Source organism: Mandrillus leucophaeus, unplaced genomic scaffold, assembly GCF_000951045.1.
Source record: "Mandrillus leucophaeus isolate KB7577 unplaced genomic scaffold, Mleu.le_1.0 Scaffold1, whole genome shotgun sequence".
Taxonomy (NCBI): Eukaryota; Metazoa; Chordata; class Mammalia; order Primates; family Cercopithecidae; genus Mandrillus; species Mandrillus leucophaeus.
Genome location: NW_012098097.1, coordinates 6,318,248 through 6,341,366, shown reverse-complemented (window position 1 = coordinate 6,341,366; position 23,119 = coordinate 6,318,248). Strand labels below are relative to the sequence as shown.

Here is a 23,119-nt window from a genome sequence, read left to right as displayed (position 1 = left end):
CCGCATCCCCGCCCCTGCCTCCAGCCTCCGCTGTTCGCTCGATCGTCTGTGCAGCCACTCGCTGCTGTGACCTGTGGCTGCCGGGAGCAGCCTCGCGGTGGAGAAGGGCTAGTGGCTTTGGGGTTGGGAGTGCTACGAAGGATCTGAGGTGTGATCTGCGCTGCCCGCGTCCTAAGGGTGGATGCCCAGACGTCCCCCTGGTCCCCGGGCAGGTCCCCGCGGTGAAGGGCGGCTGCACCGGCGGTTCCTCGCCTCTGGGGTTCGCCGATCCAGACAGTGGTGTCAGCGGTGTCCGAGCGGCGCCTGCTGGGGGCGGAGGGAGACGAAGCCTGTACTGAGCTCTAGGACTCGCAGGGCTAGGCCTTCACTCTCGCAGGTTCAGGAGGGGGCCAGACCCACCCTAGGGGGCCAGACTGTGGGGGCTGCAACCCACTCCCCACGCCGCCTCTTGGATCTCCAAACCTTCTGGGAAGAAGGGACCCCGTGCGCCCAGCATCAGGCAATCCAGAGAGCCAAGATCAAAGAGATGAAAATAATCAGTTCTCACTCACAGGGCTGAGGGGAGGATTTTACGAGGTAATTTACGTAAAAGCACTTAGAAATTTTGTAATGTGCTCTATAAATGTAGGGTAATAAAAGTTATTATTTTTATGATCATAAAATCTTTGAACAAGCGAGGACCTCAGAGGTCACCTTATTTTAGTAGCCGTTTAACAGATAGGGAAACTGAGGCCAAATGGCATTAAGTGACTTGCTCAAGGCCACTCTGTGATCTGGGGGCAGAGGCAGGTATGGAACCAGGTGAGTTCTGAGCCCCTCTCCTTCAAACCAGGACCGGCTGCATGGAGGCTTCTTGTCTGGGCCCCCTCTTTGCCGGGTCCCAGAAGGACCCTGATGCTGGCAAAATAGGAATGGCTTGTCCTTCATCCTGGAGCAGCCTCACAGTTGTGCTCTGCAATAACCAGTGTTACTAGCCAAAAGCCTGAACGGCGTGGAGGGAGGGGATGCCAGCATCTGTCTGGACCCTTCTAACTTCATTGCTCTGTAGACTTTTCAACAATGGCATGATTTCCCTGGGCAGGTGGCTCGCCAATTCGTGTCTCATCTAGGACCAGGCCCTTATGGAGTCCCCAGGGCACCTGATGGCCCTTGCTTTGGGGTCTTCATGTGTCCTTTCCTGCTGCACCTCCACACCTGTGCCATCCACTTGAGGCTGAGATCCCACCCCTCCTGCTAAAGTTAAGGCCAGGTGGCTCGTGTCCCTGCGCCTCCTGCGGGAGGGGCTCCCCTGTCAGAAGCAGAGAAAGTCTCTGTGATTGATTCACTTTCTGTCTGCTTTTCTCATTTGCTGCTTTTTGTGTGTCAGGCTGCCCAGGTCTCCTGCTGCTCCGCTCGTGTTCTCTGGTTCCCAGAGTGTCTTCCAGCATCGAACCCCCTCCTGCCATGTGTGTCCCCTGTGACAAGTCTTGCAGAGGATTGTGGGAACGCAGTCCTAGGCTTGGCAGTGCTGGGTTTGGGTGTTGGAGGGGGTGGGATTAGGGCATGGGGTCCTTTCTTATTTGCTTTGGGGCTAGAGAGTGAGTTTCTTTCAGTCTCAGACCATGACATTAATCCTTCGGGGGTAGCTGAAGCCACTAGCACTGTCATTTCTGAGCCCACAAGCCTGATTCTCCAGGCATGGAGAATCATGGTCCCACAGAACGAGGGACCAAACAATTGTTCCTCCCTTGAGACAAACTTCACATCGACCACTGTCACCAGATTTCATCTGAGCCTGGTTGGTTTTTTTAGGTGCTGGACCTGAACGACATCACCTGGGTATACTGAAAGCTAACATTTGACCATTGTCCCTATGCCCAATGGGTCACATGATTCAAACTCATTTCCCAAGCAAAGTGCAGTGAGGTTGTAGAAAGAGCAGCAGAAAGAACGGGCTCTCATGATCTGGCTTTGCCACTTCGCTGCAGACAGGCCTTCTGCAAGGCTCTTAACCACTAAGAGCCTCAGTTTCCTCATCTGTACACTGGCAATAATAGCTCTTGCCTTATAGAATTGCTAGGAGAATTCAAGGTATTCCAGGGACAGGGCCCCAGCCGGTGCCTGGTACATAGAAGGTACTTAATACATGGCAATTATTATTGTTGTTATGATGGTTTTAACACTAAGCTAGGAGTCCATGAAGAATGGCATCCTGCCACCCACCAATACGACCTTGAATTATTTTTCCTTACCCAGGAGGTTTCTTTAAATTCCTTCCATGGCCACATCACTGTGTCTCAAAGAGTGGCCCTCAAGCACTTAGCTCCCAGGGAGTCATAGCAAAGCAGATTCGTGGGCTCTACTCCCAGACACTGATTGGAAAGGTCTGGGTGAGCCTGGAAGTCTTTTAACAAGGGCCTCGAGAGATTTCCCATGTGCTTGGAAGCTTGATTACTGCTGGAGGTCATCTTGGCCAGCCTGAGAGGTTGGGGGGAGGGCAGGAGCAGCCGAGCCAGCTGGTCCAGAAGTTTCTTTCAAGAGAATCATGCCTTGGGGGAAGAACAGAAGGAAGGGAATCTGAGCCCAGTGAACAAGGCAGTGGGGAAAACCCTGAAAGGGGACTGGAACCCCCAGCTCTAGAGGCTCCTGAAAGGCTCCAAAGGGAGAAAGTTTAGTGCTGGGAGCTAATCACAATAAAAGCCAACAGTACACGAGGGAGCGGGATGAAAGTTTAATTACATGGTGTGGCTAAGCTGTAATTATTAATTACTGACAGCAAAAAATAACTTATTGATCAGGGCCTTTTGCTAATTACCAGGAGGCCGAGTGTCGTGCTTGCCTGGGGCTCAGCTGTCAAAAGCCCCACTCACGAGTGGAATGGGGGTGTCCCTGCTCTCCCGTGCCCCTCTTTCCCCACCCTTTGCACCCCTTGGCTTCAGCTGGGGAGTCCGGAACATTCTGGCAGTGGTTAGATGAGGAATACAGCTTGGTGCTTCCACTGGTTGCAGAAAATGGCCCGTCTGGGAGGAACAGAGTCAGGACCGCCACCCAGAGGCTACATCCTGCTGGCAGCCTGATACCTGCCTGGCAAATCCCACCCCCAAGCCCCCACACACACACACTCCGCCCTCGCTTCATGCATTTGTTCGGCAAATATTTATCAACTGCCTCTCCCTCCTGTCCTCTACTGGAAGGCCAGCATAGGGGCCAGGAACCTTGTTCTACAAGGGAAAGGAGGCTGGGAAGGAGGCCAAATTCTTTACAGCGATTCTCTGTTTAAACAGTGCCTGAATGGCTGACTTTAAAATGAAGTGTTAACCTGCATATTGGTCCGCATTTGACTTTGTACCACAGGACACACAGTCGGGCCGTAAGCTAACAAGGAGGGGAGAATGGGCTTGTCGTCCATCCAAAGGACTAATGGGAGTCATTGCATTTGACTTGAAGACACACAAAAAGTCATCTAGGACTGTCCTCTGCCCACAAGGCCATCTGGTCTCTGCTTGCATACCCTTGAAGATGGAGAGCTCACCACTGCTCAACACAAGCTGGTTGTTAGTTATGTTTTATGCTGATGAAGACATTAGTCTCCTTATAGCTGGTTTTCCTAGGATCAGGCTGTGGTTGAAGGGGTCCTCTGATTGGCTGGAGCCCCCTCCCTGTCCTTCCCGACTCCCAGCCCCTATGGGAGGCAGGAGGCTGAGTTGGAATTGATGTCGGGTGTGATCCCTGCGGGGTTTCTACCCCGCTCCCCCTGGAGCATGTTGCCGCAGACAGCCCTGGAGCTGCCTAAAGCGGTGGGAATTAGTCATCATAATTTGGGGCCTTGGGATGCCAATAGCAACAAATGGGCCAGCAGCAACTGGCGGCTGCGGCCCACTGCCTGTAATGGAAAGGAAAACAAGCTGGTTGCCGAGACAGCCTGGGTGCCCCCTCCCCTAGGTGTCCCACCCCTGTGTCCATGTGCTGGGCAGGAGACAGAGCCAATGAGCAGCGTTGAGCAGGGATGCTCAGCATCCCAGGGGGAAGGGAGAGAGGGGACAGCAGGGCTTGTCCCTTCAGATTCCCTGGGCCCAGTGTCTGGATCAAGAAGCCTCTTGCTGAGCCCAGGGAGCCCTGGGGAGGCCCTTCTCCTGCAGACGTGGTGAATGGCTCCCAGTGTGGCTTCTGCCTCTTTGAATCCTGCCTCCATCATTGGGCAATGCTGAGCTGAGCCAGTTTTCTCATCTGTAGAATGAGTGAGGTTAAAAATAGTTGTATCTACTGGCCGGGCGCAGTGGCTCATGCCTGTAATCTCAGCACTTTGGGAGGCCGAGGCCGGCAGATCACTTGAGGTCAGGAGTTCGAGACTAGCCTGGCCAACATGGGGAAACCCCGTCTCTACTACAAATACAAAAATTAGCCAGTCATGGTGGTGGGAGCCTGTAGTCCAAGCTACTCAGGAGGCTGAGGCAGGAGAATTTCTGGAAACTGGGAGGCGGAGGTTGCAGTGAGCTGCGATCACGCCGCTGTATTCCAGCCTACACAACAGAGTGAGACCCTGTCTCATTTTTTTTTTTTAGAAAAGAAAAGATTGCATCTACCTTATAGTCTTGGATAATCAAATGAGATTGTCCAGATCACTTTGAAAATGCCCTTTGTAAATGTTAAGTTCTTATAATGTGTCCATCACAGGCCAGGAAGATGTCCTGATCACTGCCCCTCTGCTCCCTAGACATGAACCTCCCCTCCCACCTCATCTCTTCAGTCCCCCTGCACTCACTCCTGTCCCCACACTGACGGCCTGTTGTTCCTGGAACTCACCAGGCCTCCAACATGGCACTTGAAGTTCCTGCCTTTCCATCATTGGTGCCCACACCGCCCAGATGTCTACAAAGTTCACCCTTGTTTCCTCCGGGACTTCCTCCTAATGTCTCTTATCCATCTCGGAGCACCCACCCCCTCACTCTGCATCATTTTCTCCATTGCACTCAACTCCAGCTGACATATATTGACTTGTTTGTTTATTATTGGTCTCTCTGGAGAGCAAGAGCTTTGTTTCATTCATTGGTATATTTCTAGCTGCTGGGGCAGTGCCTGGCACATAGAAGGAGTCAGCATAATATGAAGAATGAATGAATGAATGAATGAATGCTTACTGGAGGCATACAGTCCGCGGTCATCTGGCCCCTACCAGCTCCTCCAGCTTCCTCCCAAGCCTCTCACCCCATCTCCAGAGCTCACTGACTTGTGAAATGCCTCTGGTCTCTGTACATCCAGCACACCCCATGCCATGTAGCCCTCAGTGCACTGAGCAGCCAGGCACCTCAAGAGTGGGGGCCCTGCCCTCCAGCAGCTCCCGTGGATGCATCTATGGAATTGGGTAGTGTTGCCATTGAGACAGGAGCCCCTGCTCAGATTTTCTGGCCATTTTCCCAGCTCTTCCTGACTCTGGCCCGACAGATGAATCTGCCTCTAGCAGGCCTGGCCTCTGGGTTGGGCAGCCCTTGGATCTCTGCTGAAGCCCCATTAGCTGAACTCCAACTTTATGGTGTGAAGGAAACTGAGAGGTGGGGTAGAAGGTTTAGCGGGTAATGCCATCCATACATGGATGCACCATTTGAAATACACAAGGTCCTTGATTAATGCTCCAGAGGAAAAGGGAGAGGAAGATCTTGCATCAACTCTTATATTCCCAGCCAGGTGCGGTGGCTCATGCCTGTAATCCCAGCACTTTGGGAGGCCGAGGCAGGCGGATCACCTGAGGTCAGGAGTTTGAGACCAGCCTGGCCAACATGGCAAAACCCTGTCTCTACTAAAAATACAAAAATTAACCAGGTGTGTTGGCACATGCTTGTAATCCCAGCTACTTAGGAGGCTGAGGCAGGAGAATTGCTTGAACCTGGGAGGCAGAGGCTGCAGTGAGCTGAGATCACACTACCGCGCTCCAGCCTGGGCGACAGAGCAAACTCTGTCTCAATAATAATTATTATTTAGCCTGTGTTTCTTCTGATTGTAGCCCATTCATTAGAATGGATCACATGGTCCCACCCAATGGCAAGGGAGCTAGGAAGTGCAGGCTTTCATGTGCTGGGAAAGGACAACCGGATCTCATGCACTGGCAATGCCTAGTGTTCCTTCATAACCACAGAGAAGACATTGTGGTCTCCGCCTTTCATACAGGGGGTTACTTTACACAAGACATTTTCACCTTACACATTCCTAAAGCAGAACCCCAGTCTGTGTTATTACTTCCTTGTTTGGAGGCTTATTTTATTCCCCCTTAAGCCATTAAGAAGTGGTATGTATAGGATCAGTGCCTCAGAATTGGGCTGACCTGGCTTCAGGCTCTGTCATCTGCTGTCTGTGGCACTCTGGGTTAAGTCACTTAACATTCTCAACCTCTATTTATTTGTCTGTAAAACAAGGAGAAAAACCTTCCAAGGGTTAAATGAGATAATACACATAGAGCACTGAGAATGGAGCCCGACATATCATAAGTACTTGTTTAATAAATGACTGTAACTATATTTGTACTTCTGTGCTTGCCCTCCAAATGACCTTAAGATAGGATCTCAGATTGCATTAGGATGTCTTTTCTTCTCGGTATCTTTGCTGTATATTTCACCCATATCTTCCACATCTCACCTTTTTTTTTTTTTTTTTTGAGTCAGACTCTTGCCTTGTCACCTACGCTGGAGCTGGAGTGCGATAGTGCAATCTTAGCTCACTGCAACGTCCACCTCCCAGGTTCAAGTGATTCTCCTGCCTCAGCCTCCCAAGTAGCTAGGATTACAGGCACATGCCACCATGCCTGACTAATTTTTTGCATTTTTAGTAGGCATGGGGTTTCACCACATTGGCCAGGCTGGTCTCAAACTCCTGACCTCAAGAGACTCACCCACCTCGGTCTCCCAAAGTGCTGGGATTACAGGCATGAGCCACTGCACTTGGCTTACCCCATTTTCTTTTGCTTCTTTCCCAGTTTAGAATCTTTTTGTCTTCCATCCTGAGCTCACGTTTGGTGCACAGTTCTGCTTGTGAGACATGGCAAGGTGCATTACAACTATCGTCTGCCTCAGTCCTTCCTATCACTCTGACGTGGATAAAGTGAGGCTGAGAGATTAACCACCCAAGGCCCTCTAGCACGGAAGTTGAGGAGTCAGGATTTGAACCCAGGCCTCTCTGGTCCCAACATCTGTCCTCTTTCCACTGCTCCAGGCTGCCTTTGGCTTCCACGGCATATGTCACTGTCTTCCCAAAGAGAGACAGCCATTCGCCAGGGAGATGCCCAGACAATTGTGCTGTTTGAAGACGGGCTGGTCCAGGGAGGGTGGTAGAGTTTGGAAAGAGGCCTTGGAACTCCTCCTCCTCTTCCTTTTCCTCTTCCTCCTGATCCTCCTGGCTCTTGCCTCCACCCTGGCTGTGTCTTCACTGGGCCTTAACTTGGCAGAATGTTGAAGGTCTTCTATTCTCCTCCGCGTCTCCATCTCTCTCTGGGGTTGGGATGCCCCAAAGCTATTTGAGGAGTTCCCTTAAGGTCACTTGGGGCATGCAGAACTGGCTTGCCAGTAACTGAGCCACACAAGTGCCTTCTAAATTGAACGGGGTGTGAGGGTGGGGAGGATGAGGGGAAGAAAGGCAATTAAAGTTTGATGCCATGTAGGAAGCTATTAGTGACCCAGAGGGGTGATGAAATTTTGATGATGTGACAGTCCTAACGGAAGGAAATATTATTTGCCATAACGAGGCTCATTCAGGGAATTCGGCATCTGGGGCGGACACCAGTGACTCTCAAGGGCCTGGTAAAGCCAGGACTCTGGAAATTTTCCCCTCCCTGGAGGTACAGATCTGGGAGGCCCAGAATCTGAGTAAAGGTCCAAAATGTCACTGGGCACCTGAACAGTTGGGCTGTCACCACATAATGTGAGTTAATTATGAATCTGGAGCCGATGATTCATTTGCTGCTTCGAACTGTGAGAGCCAGTGCAGAAAGTGGCAGCAGGGGCCCAGGCGGGACAGCATAGAGCACCAAGAAACCTGAAATGGGCAGGGCGCGGTGGTTCACGCCTGTAATCCCAGCACTTTGGGAGACAGAGGCGGGTGGATCACTTGAGGACAGGAGTTCGAGACCAGCCTGGCCAACATGGGGAAACCCCATCTAAAAATACGAAATACAAAAATGAGCTGGGCGTGGTGGTGGTGCCTGTAATCCCAGCTACTCGAGAGGCTGAGGCAGGAGAATTGCTTGAACTTGGGAGGCGAAGGTTGCCGTGAGCCAAGATGGTGCCACTGCACTCCAGCCTGGGGGACAGAGTGAGACTCTGTCTCAAAAAAATAGAAACCTGAAATGCAGGTGACTCCCTGGGCTCAAATCCTACCTGTCGTTGATTTGAGTGGGTGACCTTGGATGAGTCTGTGCCTCAGTTTCTTCATCTGTAAAATGGGAATAACAGTTGGGTTGTGACAGGGTTTAGCGAGCTATGCTAAGCTCTTAGGATACAGTGCTCTGTGTATCATAAATACTGAACAAGTGTTTGTCATGTCATTGTCCTTAGTATCTTTATCTTGGAAGCAAGGTCCGTTTGGGGCCTGCAGTTTGACAGGTGCCCCTGCTCCAACAGCTTTTGTTCTTTTGTCTTTCACACACATGCCAGTGGCATCTAAACTTCTGCTATTAGGGATTTATTGATTTGGTGAAGACATTCTCTGTCTCCAGCTTAAGATGCAAATATGGCACAGAGAACCCACCTATTAAGCTATTATCAGCTGTTCAGCCTTAAGGTGAATGTATTTATTGGATCCTCCCATAAAATCTGAAATGTAGGTGGGTAGCTTTCATAGACATCCCATTTGCTCTTCATCCCCAGTCTATGAAGGAGGCTGGCCAGAAAGTATTAATGCTGTTAACGTCGTTAGCATGGAAGTTCAGAAATATTAAGTAACTTGCCGAGGTTGCTTGACTCGTAAGAAAGAGATGATGAATGCAGGTCAGCTGCCTCCCAGGCCATTGCCTTAGATCTGGCCAAGATACACACATTCAGGAACTGTTTGTCATGCTGCTGTGGGCTGGTGGACCCAGGATAGGCTTATTTGACCACAGGCTTCTCTTTAGCTTAGGTGGGCACAGGAGGAGGACACAGAGGGCAGCCTGGGATGGCCTCTCCTCTCCGTAAGGACACTTGGAGCCCCCTCTTGATGACCACAGGGTCTTAGTGATAGGCTCTGGATGCTGAGACCTGTCATGTCACGCCCTCGCTCTCAGAACTCTGGTAGCTTCCCCACAGCTGTGGCCTCAGTGGCAGACTCTCCACAGTCTGGCCCTATGCGCCACTGCAATCTCGCCGCCTCCTGTCCCAACACCAGCCTTCCACCAAGCTCACGCTGCCCTCCCCACCCTGCGGCCCATTAGCACCTTCCTTTCTCCCCTTTCGAACCCCTGTTCTCCTCTCCACTGACCCCAAAAAGCCTAGTGTGAAGCCATCCCTGACCCCCGGTTGGGACTCCTCCCAGTTGTTCCCAGTCTACATGTCTCGCTGGGCACTTTGGCCTTGTTGATTCTGAATTATCTTTTAATATCCGTGTGTAACTGATTTCTTTAATTATGAACTCCTTGAGTTTAGATAATAACCCTTCATCCACAAGAACTGAGGTATTAGATGTAAATTATTTCTTGAATTAACGCACTTAACTCCTTAAAGAGTGCTAGGGAGGTAATAGTGAAGTGAGAGAGAGATGATAACAAGTTCATGACTCTGCGTGGGCCTCAGAGGCCACAATGGAAGAGTCTCATTGGGTCCTTTTGGGCCAGGCCTTTTAGCCTCTGTGGCCAGAAGTGTCCTCATTGGAAAAAGGCAGAAGGTAAATGCAGCATTTCCAAACTCTACCATGATGTTCCATTCATGGTAAGGAGGGTGGACGCGTGCCCTGGGGTATCCGGCTGTGCAGCCTGAAACTGCCTACTATCCCATGACCTTTTCCTTATATATTTCTAAATTTTATTTTATATTTAATTTTATATTTTTTGAGATGTCGGTCTCCATCACCCAGGTTGGAGGGCAGTGACGTAGTAAGAGCTGACTGCGGCCTCAACCTCCTGGGTTCAAGCGATCCTCCCACATCAGCCTCCTAAGTAGCTGGGACCACAGGTGTGCACTACCATGCCCAGCTAATCATTTGATTTTTTGTAGGTACAGGGTCTTACTCTGTTGCCTAGTCTGATCTCGAATTCCTGACCTCATGTGATCCTCCTGCCACTGCCTCTGAAAGTGCTGTGGTTCAGGTGTGAGCCCCCACACCCAGCCTGTTTTAGTTTTAAAATGTGTGAATATGTGCATTCTACTCCATGGTCTATCTGAATTCTATCCCAACACACAAAGGATACGTGAAAGCCGGTCGATGCTGCTGAAGATGTGGTTTGTCGTCCCCATGGCTTCCTGGACCCCCTAGAATATATGTCAAAATCTAGTCTTGAAAGACTTGAATGAGTCACCTCATCTGTAAGATCCTAAGATGCTTTACATGTAGATATTTAAGCTGTTTGTGTTTAAAATTTTTTGTGCTGTTTTCCAAAGCAGTTGGACCTCAAACATAGTTGAGTCACTACCTGTATTAGTCAGGGTTCTCTAGAGGGACAAAACTAACTGGACAGATGTATATACGAAGGGGAGTTTATTAAGAGTATTGGCTTACACTGTCAGAAAGTGAAGTCCCACAATAAGCCATCCGCAAGCTGAGGAGCAAGGAGGCCAGTCCAAGTCCCAAAACCTCAAAAGTAGGGAAGCCGACAGCGCAGCCTTCAGTCTGTGACTAAAGGTCTGAGAGCCCCTGGAAAATCACTGGTGTAGGTCTGAGAGTCCAAAAGCTGAAGAACTTGGAGTCCGATGTTCAAGGGCAGGAAGCCTCCGGCACGGGAGAAAGATGGGAGGCCAGAAGACTCAGCAAGTCAAGTCCTTCCACGTTCCTCTTCCTGCTTTATTCTAGCCATGCTGGCAGCTGATTAGATGGTGCCCACCCAGACCGAGGGCGGGTTTGCCTCTGCCAATCCACCGACATAAATGTTATTCTCCTTTGGCGACACCCTCGTAGACACACCCAGGAACCATACTTTGCATCCTTCAATCCAATCAAGTTGACACTCAGTATTAACCATCACACTGCATATCTGCTATGGCTGGCCTATGGCCATGCCTTCAAGGGTGGTGGGAGTGAGGATACGACTGTTGCCCCTCCCTAGGGGACCCTGCTGCTTGGGTGATTGGGTGGTATTCTGGATTCTTCTTCAGCTTCACCCAATCTGCTCCAAACCATTAGAGGACCTGTCTCCTGGCTTCTCCCTGGACCTTCCCACCTCCCCCTCTTCATTTGGACCAGGCAAGCCAATCAACACCAGCAGTGGGGTCTTATTTGGAGACTAATTGAGGGCCTGAAGACTCTCTTAGTCAGAGGTTTGGGCTCTGGGGTCACTATGTCCACCGCCCAGGGGCCTTTTTCATTGAGATGTGTGGGTACCTTCCAGAAGAGCTGAGGCTCCCCGAAGACCAGCCCCTTTCAAAGTAGGTCCTTACTGTGTGTGGCTGGTGCCCCATGCAGCTGCAAGCACCTTGCCCTCCCCATGCAACACTAAGGAAATGTTCTTGATTAGGTTCAAGCGTCTCCTCCCAAAGCATCCACCCAGCCCCCCACCAGGGTTTCTGGCCGGCAGCCCGCCTGCGTCTGCTCACCCAGTCCCCTGGGGTTCCTGGCCCACAGCCCGCCTGCCCATCCCTGATGTTTGTCTCTGGCTGCCCTGGCTCGAGGACTCAGAGCCCAGAATGGAAGAGGGGCTTCTGCCCTGAGACGGTGCCCGGTGCTCAGACCCGATTGCTCAGTCAACCCCAAAGTCTCCTCCCCACGGGCAGTGTTGGCTTTGGACGGCTCTGGCTGGCTCAGCCTGGTGACCCTTGACTTCCCCATTTGGAGTCCCTCTCTGTGCCCCGGTGTAGTGTCTACAGGCAGAGAGCTGGTTGGCCGGCAGACCGTCGTGGGGCCTGGGCTGCCAAGGAGGGCCGAGGGGAGTTCCTCATTAGCTCGGCTCCAAGCTCATTATCCACCCGCGCATCACTGGGTGAAAAATGGTTGTCGTCGGGACAGTAATAAATACGCGGCTGTCAGTGTTGATGTGATTGCACTAATGAAGAGAAATCAGCCCCAGAGAGGAGGCGCTTCCGGCTGTGGCTTGAGGTGGCTAGAGAGCTCTGTCCACTGCCTGTGCTCCTCTGTCCCAGAACCCCACGAAGACAGAGAAGGGAGGTGTTGGCATTTAACCCCTTCCTCCGCAGGCCCTGGTGGATGAAGAACATAGGAGGTGCTGGAAACCACCAAGAAGAAGGAACACCGTTCTGCCCCAGGGAGGGGGCAGTGTGCTAAGGGGCTGCCAGCCTCAGCCTAGGCCTTGGGCAAAGGCAAGCAGGACCAGTGGGGTGGACAGTGGTGCTTCTGAAGGCTCAGCCTCCCTTGCAGAGCCCTGGTTTGAAGCAGGAAGGCGTGGGGAGGAACACAAGGCCCATTGTCCGTGCCCCCAGGCCTGCCACCTCCCCTGGAATGTTAGGACCTATTGTGTCTCCAGGGACTTGGAATGTCCGGCCCCAGGGTGTAGGGATTAGGCCTCTGCTGAGAAAGAGCTTGAGGGGCCCTGGGTCCTTAGAGCCCAGGCTGAGTCCAAACTGAGGCACAGCCATGCCTCCTAGACGCTGGCAGAGAAGAGAGGAAGGACACTTAGGCCCCTCATAGTGCCAGGCCTTGGGGGAACCTGGGGGTTGAGGAGGGAGGAGGGCAGGAGAGGAGAGATGAGGGGGTGCCCTTCCATCTGGGGTATCAGGAGCCACATTCTGGGAGCCCAGGTGTCACCTGCCTCTTGATGCCTCCATCAAGGGTGGCCTTGATGAGGGGGTGGCCTAGAGTAGTGGGTCTCACACTTGAGCCCCATTAGAAGCCACTCGGGGACCTGTTAGAATGCATATTCCTGGGCCGCATTCCCAGAGCTTCTGAAGCAGTGGGTCCAGGAGGGGGGCCTGGCAATTTGCATTTCTGACAGTTCCCAGGTGACACCGCCACTGCTGCTGGTCCAGAGAGCCCACTTTGAGAAGGCCTGGCATAGAGGTTTGAAGAGAAGGTGCATCCCCTCAGGCCTGAGTCAAGGTGTCATGGTGGTGACTGAGCTGAGTCACTTCTGCCCGTGGACTCCGAGTCGGCTGCTGCAGCTGCAGAGGGCTACAGTCAAGCTCGGTTAACACATGAACTTGAATGTGGCGATGGCCTTGCACCAGGTAGGGGGGTGTTACCAGCACTCGTTCATCTCTTCTTCCTTCAGGAAGCTCTTGGCCCTCCTGTCCTGCCTTAAAAGAAAGAAAAGACAATCCAACCCAGAGCCCTCCTTCCTGAGAGAAGAAGCTTTTGCTAGAAGCTCCAGAGTAACCCCCACGAGTCAATGGATAACCAAAACCATGAACCTCTTTTGCGCCTCATGCACTTATTAAGCACCACCTGTATACCAAGTCAGGTGCCCAGGATCCAGCCCAGTCTAAGGCAGGTCCCTGCCCTCAAATTGCTCATGGTCAAGTGAAGGCAGCAAGCCTGTGGTTGGTCCTATAGGACTGTGTGAAAAGCGTTCATTGCAGGGAGGAACCAGGTGATTTGGGAGTCCAGAGGGATGACCTGAGATGCTGCCCCAGAGGAGGAGATGACATAGAAGCTGAGCCTTGTAGGATGGGAGGGGCCCCCGTCTTCCCTAGGAAATGCTGGGGTCTTCATTTTCATCCTTACTGCTACCAAGCAGCAATTATAGGTAGCAAATACGCACCTTGGTGGTATCTAATCACTAAGCCAAATTGTACCTGGCCACACCCTGAGTGCCTTCTGTCCTCAGGTACTTACACTCAGGGTCACTTGCATTCCTGGGTAGCAACCATCTCATAGAAGCTATGCAAGCATCAGGAGGGAAACAGCAGCTTAAACCACAGTGAATCATCTAAGCACACGTGGGATGGGCAGATGCATCTGGGGCTTGTGGTCTTTCTTCCCAGCACCCTCCTTTGGCTCCGGATCCTGGAGCCTCCCTAAGGGCCGGTATCTGAGCTAAAACGGTAGGGAACAAGGAGAATGACTAAGGTCAGGTTACAAAGGGCCCCCTCACTTTATAGAGGAGGTTGTGCAAGAACAAGAAAGGCAAGTGAGGTGGGAGCTCAGGAGCCTGGCTTCCCTGCCCCCTCCACAGGCTCCACCCACTGCAGTTGTTGGCCAGTCTCTGGCAGGACTGAGTTGTCTAGACCCTCCTTGGCACCATCCCCCATGTAGGAATCAGCAGAATTGGGAGGGGAGAGCTTCAGAACAGCTGGAGCCGTGATCTGCCTTCTCCAGCTCACGTCCGGGGGGGTCTGGGCACAGACACCCCAGATCCACATCTGGGTAGCCACCAGCCTTTGCCAGGGGTGGGAGGGGGTGGCTGAAGAGCCTGTCTCTGGGGTGTGGCTTTGGAAGGGGGCCATACTTCCTCCCGTGTGCCCCAGCACCTCTCTGGAGTGCGGTGGGTTTTTGAATATCCTCTGCAGGGCTGGGAATCAGGGAGGAGGAGTGACCAGCCTTGGGCTGCCCCGTGAGCAGCACAGATGGCCACTTCCCTGGCTCTCCTGACCCCAGAACTGGCTGTTGGTTTAGGGGTGTAGCTCTTTGGGCCCCTCCCAGGTGGTCAGTTCAGCTATCCTATGCCACACCAGCCCCAGACACTCAGGGCCCATGAGCGGGATTAGGGGAGCCTGCAGCTCAGCTCCTGGATCAGGAGCTTTTGTGGTTCCCCAGAACTCAGGGCATCATAAGAGCTCACAGTGGCTGAGCGTTTGCAGGTGCGATGTTATTCTAGATCCTGTCTGTGGATCTGCCCCTCCAGTCCTCTCAGGCCTCTAGGAGGAAGCATATTTTCCCATCATATGGACCAGGAAACCAGCACAGAGAGCCCAGCAGCTTCCCCAGAGTAGCATGGCTTGTGAGTGTTAGATTCAGGAACGGACTCAGGCACGGGGCGAAGAGCCTGTGTTCTCAGCCACGGTGTGTGCCGGGTGGCATCCTGGCCCCCCTGTCTCCTCTCTGTGCTCCTGAGCAGGCCACATTCTCAGACTGGTCTGTAACTTGGCCTGGTTCTGCCACTGCTTGGCTAAATGACCTTGGCCAGATGACTTAACCTTTCCCTAGCCTCAGTTTCCTCATCTGTTAAATGTGGGTTTTTTGGTGTTTTGGTTTTTGGTTTTCTTTTTTTTAAACAGAGTCTTGCTCTGTCACCCAGGCTGGAGTGCAGTGGCGTGATCTCAGCTCACTGCAAGCTCCGTCTCCCGGGTTCACGCCATTCTCCTGCCTCAGCCTCCCGAGTAGCTGGGACTACATGCATCCGCCACCATGTCCGGCTAATTTTTTTTTTTTGTATTTTTAGTAGAGATGGGGTTTCATCATGTTAGCCAGGATGGTCTCGATCTCCTGACCTTGTGATCCGCCCGTCTCAGCCTCCCAAAGTGCTGGGATTACAGGAGGGAGCCACCGCGCCCTGCCAAGTGTGGGTTTTAAACAAACAAAACATCCTCACACTTGAGGGCTGGTGGGAAGATTGTCAGATGTACAATTTGGGAATGTGACTGACCCAACACTGGCTTTACTGTGTGAGCCCGAGGGGCTCTCTTAGGGGCCTGTCCCACCCACTGCCCACCATGCTCCTGACCTGTCTGCCTAGGACTCAGCCAACCTGGACAGCCTTGGCCGAGGACTGTGTGCTCATCCCTCATGCCCTTCCCCAGCTCCCTGGGGTCTCTGTGCCTGTTTCCACGTGGATGGGGGAACTCACGTGGAAGGAGGCATCGCTGAAAGATGCAGTCTTAAGAATACAGTGTTCCTTTTCATCCCATATTTGACTGAACCTAAGACATATCAATTATAAGACATGTTATTTTATGTGCCGCCAAGAAAGAAAAAAAAAATGCTGCCATTTAATCCACAAAATACATTCTGACTCCAGAGATGCGAAAATGAAAACAATGTGCATTTAGAGGAAATATGGTAATAACCGCCATTTATATAAAGCCTATCCCGTTACCAGTCTGTGTTCTAAGCGCCTCACACGTATTAACACATTGAATCCTCTCAACGACCCCCATGAATCTGGACGTGACCATCCTAGCAACTAGAAAATGGGCTGGTAGAGTTGGTTCAAAAAATACAAGATGCTCATGCTGGCAGTGTTCACCGGTTGTGCGAGATTGCGAAGGTTCTTTTTGGATTTTATACCCCCCGGCTGGTGTTGGGTTCTGTTCATTGGGTCCCCTGGGCAGGCCGAAATAGAGAAGGGGCCACAGAGTGAAGAGGCCACCCAAGGAGACTGAACACTGCCTCTCCGTCCTCAGCACAGCAGGTCCAAGCTCATGGATAAATCAGGAAACCCTCTGGGGTCCACACCAAAGACCAGCCCCTTGGGCTCAGACAACCTTGGGCCTGTCCCCAGGTCTCCAGAGAACCCTCCCATTCCGTCGTTGTCTTCCTAGAATGTGCTGGGCTGATGAAGTCTCTTCTGTCCTGCCTCCATCCCAACATTCCTTCCTCAGCCCTGTCTGATGCCAGCACCTGTCTTCTGGGCACAGGACAGTGGCCCAGAGGAATGCATATCTGGCTTCGGTCTCCTCCAGGCCTGAGTAACCAGTGGTGGGGGTTGGGGAGCTGGACGGAGGCCTATTCTCTGAACTGGAACTTGCAGGCCAGGCTGGAGCTTCTGAATCCAATCCACTTTGCCTTTTCCTTCTCCTTTGGCAAACCCAAAATCAAAGTGAAGGGCTTGGCTCAAATTCCCCAGAGCCCCTGGGACAGGCTGGCACAGCTGGGCGCCATGCATTTGCCCAGCGCTCGGGGTTTGGGTGAGGTGGGGGTGGAGGTTTCCTTGGAGAGGCCAGGGCCCTGAAGACAGCTGGCCCTTGTCCTCCCCCTCCCCAGCCCCGGCCAACTCATTCGTCTGTCACTACAGACAGGAGAGGAGGACTTGGGATCTGTTCCCCAGCTCGCCCAGGCACAATTTTGGGACATTTCTCGCCCCCTCAGAAGGTCCTTCCTCACTCCTGGCCTCTTCCTAAGTTTCGTTTTGTTTCCCAATCCGCCAGGCTCCCGCTGCCTGGAAGCGTGGGCTTGCAGCAGCCTGCCTGGAGACGGCTCTGTCTCGCGCAGTGCTCAGGTCCTGGCCTCCAGGAGCGGCTCTGAAAGGGGGTACAGCCCTGACATGTTCTGTAACCCACTGGCAGGACCGGCGGCATCTTTTGCAGGGTCTGGTACAAAATGAAAATGCTGTACGGCGCAGTGATTCATGTCTGTAATCCCAGCACTTTGGGAGGCTGACGTGGGCGGATCACCTGAGGTCAGGAGTTCAAGACCAGCCTGGCCAACAAGATGAAATCCTGTCTCTACTAAAAATACAAAAATTAGCCGGGTGTGGTGGCATGCGCCTGTAATCCCAGCTACTCAGGAGGCTGAGGCAGGGGAATCGCTTGAGTCTGGGAGGCAGAGGTTGCAGTGAGCCAAGATTGCACCACTGTACTCCAGCCTAGACGACAGAGTGAGGCTCTGTCTCAAAAAAAAGAAAGAGAGAAAGGGAGGAAGGAAGGAGGGAGGGAGGGAGGGAGGGAGGGAAGGAAGGAAGGAAGGAAGGAAGGAAGGAAGGAAGGAAGGAAGGAGTTAAAAAAATTAATAAGAATTTCAAGATGGTGGCAGAGAAGTATTCCACCAAGGGTGGTGCCCTTCTAGGTGTGGGGCCCAGGGTGACTGCCCAGGTCGCAAGCCCAAGAAGCCTGCCCTGCCCACTGGTGAGACCTTCAGGTGTTCCCCTCCCCTCTCCAGGCCTCAGTTTCCTGCTCTGTAAAGCAGAGAGGCCACCACCTAGGACCCTGTTCTCCTGCTGCCCCCTCTCATGGGGCTGACAAGGCCAGGGGACCCTCTTCTCTCAGGCTCCAGGAGTACAGCCAGGGTGAGGTGGAAAAATGGTGAGCAGGACTAGAAACTTCTCCATGAAGTTCCCCAGTTTTGCGTAGGAGACTGTCTTGGGTGTCACAGGCAGGATGTGGAATTCCGCCTCGCGCCCTGGTGCCTGCTTGTCTGGTCCTGCCTGGTATGCGCTGTGCTCTCTGCCTCTGGCTCCCCGTCTCATCAGAGGCTGTGTTCAAATTACCACGGTCTTGAAAGCCAGAGCACACCTCGGCTGGAATCCTGGCCCTGCTGCTTGTGAGTTACAGGACCTCGGCAAGCTACCGAAGCTCTTCCAGCCTCAGTTACTTCGTCTATCAAATGGGGCAGTGAGACATATTGCAAAGAAAATGTTAATCCTCTTATATTGTTTCCTCCTTCCCTGTTGACTCTTGGAGAGAGATTAGGAAAATCCTGCAAGGCTGGATAGATTTTCCTTCCGTTGTACCACAGTGGCATGGAGCGCCTGGTGCCGAGTAACTGCTCAATAACCACTCCTCCTAGTAACAGCATCACCATGGCCACCCTTATTATTGTTGCATCTTCCCCTCGTGAAGCCGGGTTAGTTCAGGGCTTTCGGATGCACCAGTTCCTTGAGTGGCTGAGAATGGTGCTTATGCCGGCAGCATCAGCACCACTCAACTGGTTGCTAAACATGCAGAAACTCAGGCCTCACCCCAGACCTGATGAATCAGAATCTGCATTTTAAGATTCCCCAGGTGCGGCATGCACATTAAATTCTGGGAAGCACTAGAGTTCATTTGCTGCTGTTGCTATTTTAAGATCGATTTTAGGAGGGTCTCTATTCTAAAAAATAGGAGTGATCAGTTCTCTTCTTTTTTTGGAGACAGAGTCTCGCTAGAGTGCAATGGCACAATCTTGGCTCACTGCAACCTCTGCCATCTGCCACTCCTGGGTTCAGGAGATTTTCATGCCTCAGCCTTCCAAGTAGCTGGGACTACAGGCATACGACCACGCCAGCTAATTGTTTGGTATTTTTAGTAGAGACAGGGTTTTGCCATGTTTCCTAGGCTGGTCTTGAACTCCTGAGTTGATGCAATCTGCCTGCCTCGGCCTCCCAAAGTGCTAGGATTACAAGTATGAGCCACCACGCCCAGCCCAAAATATGAACTGTCAGTTCTATCAGCTTCCCTGGAGTATGTATGGAGAAGCTATTGGCACCCCAACACTGGTCTATTTTGAATCCCAATTTTCTGCGCTCAGAGGGAAGTCCTCCTCCCTGCTCCTGCTCCAGCCAGCAGTGAGGGGGACCTGGGAGGGAGCCTGGAGGTTGAGGAGGCCCAGCAGGCCGAGCGGCCCTGCCCAGTCCTCCTCCTGGAAAAACAATCCGGAGGCCTGCTTTGTTAATGGTCTGTCGGCGGTGCTGTCTTTGATGCAGGAAGGAGAACATGAAAAGGAATCACCCCCTTAAGTAAACAAAACAGAAAATTCTCTAGGGGTGGGGAAAGCACAGGAGAGCTCTTGGGGGAACTCATCACTTATTGAAGGGCAATTCCCTGTGCAGTGTGGATCTGTTTCACATCCGGGAAGTGCACGGAGCAGCCCAGCCTGGGCCCACAGGCGTGAAGAAGCAGAGAGAGTTGGGATCTGGGGCAGGGTGGGGTGCGGTGGAGCTGACCAAAACGGGGTCAGAGTCCCCGCGTCAGGTGAGATCAGGGGGCAGCTAAGGCAACCAGAGAGAAGCCAATCTGAGCTCTCCCCACCCTATCCCTGCTTTTGCAGAGCAGAGAGACACTGAAGTGGGTTAGAGTACGGTCTTATTTCCTCAGTCTTGTCCAACTGGGCTTGTGCTACTCAAGCTCTGGAACTCCCCCTCACTCCTTCCTTCCCCCCAGGGTTCTTGGCAGAGTGCCGGGTTTTTCTATTCCTCTACTTAACCAATTGATGAAGTTTCAAGCAGTTTATAGAGCCATAGAGAACACAGAGGGGGAACCCCAGAGCCAGACTGCCTCTATGATGACCCTAGACAAGTGACTCAGCCTCTCTGAGCCTCAGTTTCCCTATCTGTAAATGGAGGATGATAGTCCCCACTTCATGAGGTTGTTGTGAGGATTACCCAATTATTTGTAAAAGCTCTTAGAAGAGCTTCTGACAGATAGTTGTCTATAGCATTACATAAATATTGAATACATCAAAACGAAATAGAAAGCAATGACCCAATGGGGAAGAAATACCTTCCTCATGGGGGTATCAGAAAGGACTTTAAGGAAGATGGGACATTTGAACTAGGGACATAAAGATGCTTAGTCGCTGGAACGTAGGGATGCAGGCTCAGGAGGATGATTCCAGGCAGAGGGTACAGCAAGGGCTGGCCGAGGCCTACAGATGGGAGCATTAGCCACGTGCAGGATGGGGGAAGGGGAGGGTTGGGCCCCTGCTACCTCTCCAAGGAATGACAAGGAAAGGAGCAGGTGGTCAAGGCCCTTGAATTCCAAGATGAAGGCTTTGGAGTTCAGGGCCCCAAAAAATGAAAACCAGAACCAGCCCCAATCATGCCCATGCAGGCATTGGGCATCTGAGCATTGCTCTTGGGCCATGATAGATCTAGGAGATCCACTGAAGAAGCTGCTTCCCCCGTGGTCCTTCTGAGGCCCTTGTCCCATGGGAGGAGGGGGCGAGGCACAGGAAAAAAGGAGCACCTCTCCTTACTTTCCCTAAGTGTCTCTATGTACCCTTTGCAAATCACTCCAAGTGAGGCAGTGGGTGGATTTCCACCTCTGCACCAGCCACAGCACTCTTTGCCTCCCTCCCTCCTCAAACACTGAATTGTGGGGAAGAGGAGGAAAAAGACTGGGAACTATTACTTTCCTCCCTGAGCCAAGAAAACTTGTCCCAGCCATGAAAACAGCCCTAATTTCTGGAATCCAGAAGCGTTACCTTGCAGTTCAAGAGGGACTGACAGAGGGAGGACAGACCTCTGCATCGGGCTTGGGGAATCAGCTGAAATCTGCACATGCAGATAACGGGGACATGAGGGAAGGCCCTGGGTCCCCTTTCCACTCTGTTGCTTTCTGGCAACCCAGAGATAAAAGGTTATTTTCTCCCTTTGGTTGACCTCTCTGTTGAACAGAGAGAAAAGGACTTACAGCCCGTGGCTGGGCAGGAATGAGCCTGGGCAAAGCCTTCTGAAGTTTGGGCAATTGGAGCTCAGCTCATACACTACAGTAGGAAGCTGACTCTAGTGGACACATGGGTTGGTGTCCAGGTCTACAACAATTGTCTCATTGTTGAAACACACAGAATGGGTAGCTGAGAACTGCATGCAATATCCTCTGTCCCCACTTTTTTTATCTTCGGTTTTCAGAAGTTTGACTATGATGAGTCTAGGACGTGGTTTTCTTTGGTTATCCTGCTTAGAGTTCACTGACCATCTTGAATCTGTAAATACATGTCCTTCACCAAATTTGGGAAATTATTTCTTCAAACTTTTAGCCCCATTTTTTCTTTCCTTCTTGAGCTTCACTAACACCTATGTTAGATGTTTTTATATTGTCCCTGTTCACTTTTTTCAATCTTCTTACTCTCTGTTCTTCAGATTGAGTAATTTCTATAGATATAGATTTAAGTTCATTATTTCCTTTATTGTCTCCATTTTTTGGTTAAGCCCATCCAGTGAATTTTTAAATCTGATAGATTTTATTTTTCAGTTCTAAAATTTTCATACATTATGTATGTGTATATGTATATATATATAATGTATGAAAAAAGTTATATTTATACATATAAAACTTCTAGCTTTTCAAAGATTAGTATTTGCTAAATGAGCACATTGTCATTTATTGCATGAAATATATTAGCAGCTTTAAAGTTCATGTCTGCTAATTTCATCATCTCGTCATTTCAGGGTCAGTCTTGATTATGTTTTATCTTGAGAATGGGTTGCATGTTCTTTGTATGTAGAATAATTTTGAATATATCGGGCATTGCAATAAGTCAGAGAGAATCTAGATTCTATTACATTTCTTCAACAAGCATTGATTTTACCTTTTGTTTTAGGGGGAACTAACATAATTGATTAAAACTGCAAACTCTCCCTTGGGGCAGTAGCTCAAATCTCAGTTCTATAAAGACATTGTATAGATTGTGTTTTCACATTTGTCCTCAGCTGGGTTGCTTGCAGTCTGCCCTGAGTAGACATAGTTCAGGGGTCAGCCAGAGATTTAGGCAGCATCTATACACAAAATTTGGAGTTCCCCTCACTGTCTCTCCACTTTCCAGGATTCACCCACACTTTCTGGTGCCCGTGGTTGCCCTGAATTCTAGACTGTGAGTTTTCTCTTGGAGGTTTTTCTTGTGTTGTAATTGAGGTGAAATTCACATGACATAAAATTAACCATTATAAAATGAATAATTCAGTAGCATTGAGTACGTTCACAATATTGTGCAACCACCACCTCTAGTTTTAAGACATTTTATCACCCCAAAAGGAAACCCCTTACCCATTAAGCAGTTGCTCCCCACTCCTTTCCAGCCCCCGGAAACAACCCATCCACAGTCTGTATCTATGGATTTACCTATCCTGGATGTTTCACATAAATGGAGTCATACAATATGTGACCTTTTGTATCTGGCTTCTTTCACTGAGCATCATATTTTCAAGGTCCATCCGTGTTGAAGTTTGTAGCAGTGCTTCATTCCTTTTTCATTGCTAATTACTATTCCATTGCACGTGTATGCCACGTTCACTTGTTAATGGATATTTGTGCCGTTTCCACCTTTTGGCTGTTGTTCACAGTGCATGAATAGGTGTGTCCATGTGTTTGTTTGAGACCTTGTTCTCAGTTCTTTTGGGTCTATACCTAGGAGTGGAACTGTTGAATCACGTGGTAATTCTATGTTTAACTTTTTGAGGAACCAACAAACTATTTTCCACAGTTACTGAACCATTTTACATTCTCACCAGCAATGTACAAAGGTTTCGATTTATTCACACCAGCACTTGGTATTTTTCATTTGTTTAACTATAGTTGACCTGGTGGGTGTGAAGTGGTCCCTTATGGGGGTTTTGATTTGTATTTCCCTGATGATTAATTGTGCTGATCATCTTTTCATGCGCTTGTTGGCCATGGAGAATTCTGGAGAATTTTCTATTCAAGTCTGTCTTTTTTTTTTTTTTTTTTGG

General features: G+C 51.0%; 1 protein-coding gene across 1 annotated transcript in view; it reads left to right on the top strand.

Annotated features, from left to right (window-relative positions):
- The window catches only part of SDK2 (sidekick cell adhesion molecule 2), a 347,161-nt gene that overhangs the window by 905 nt on the left and 323,137 nt on the right, over positions 1-23,119 (top strand). The window lies entirely within an intron of this gene.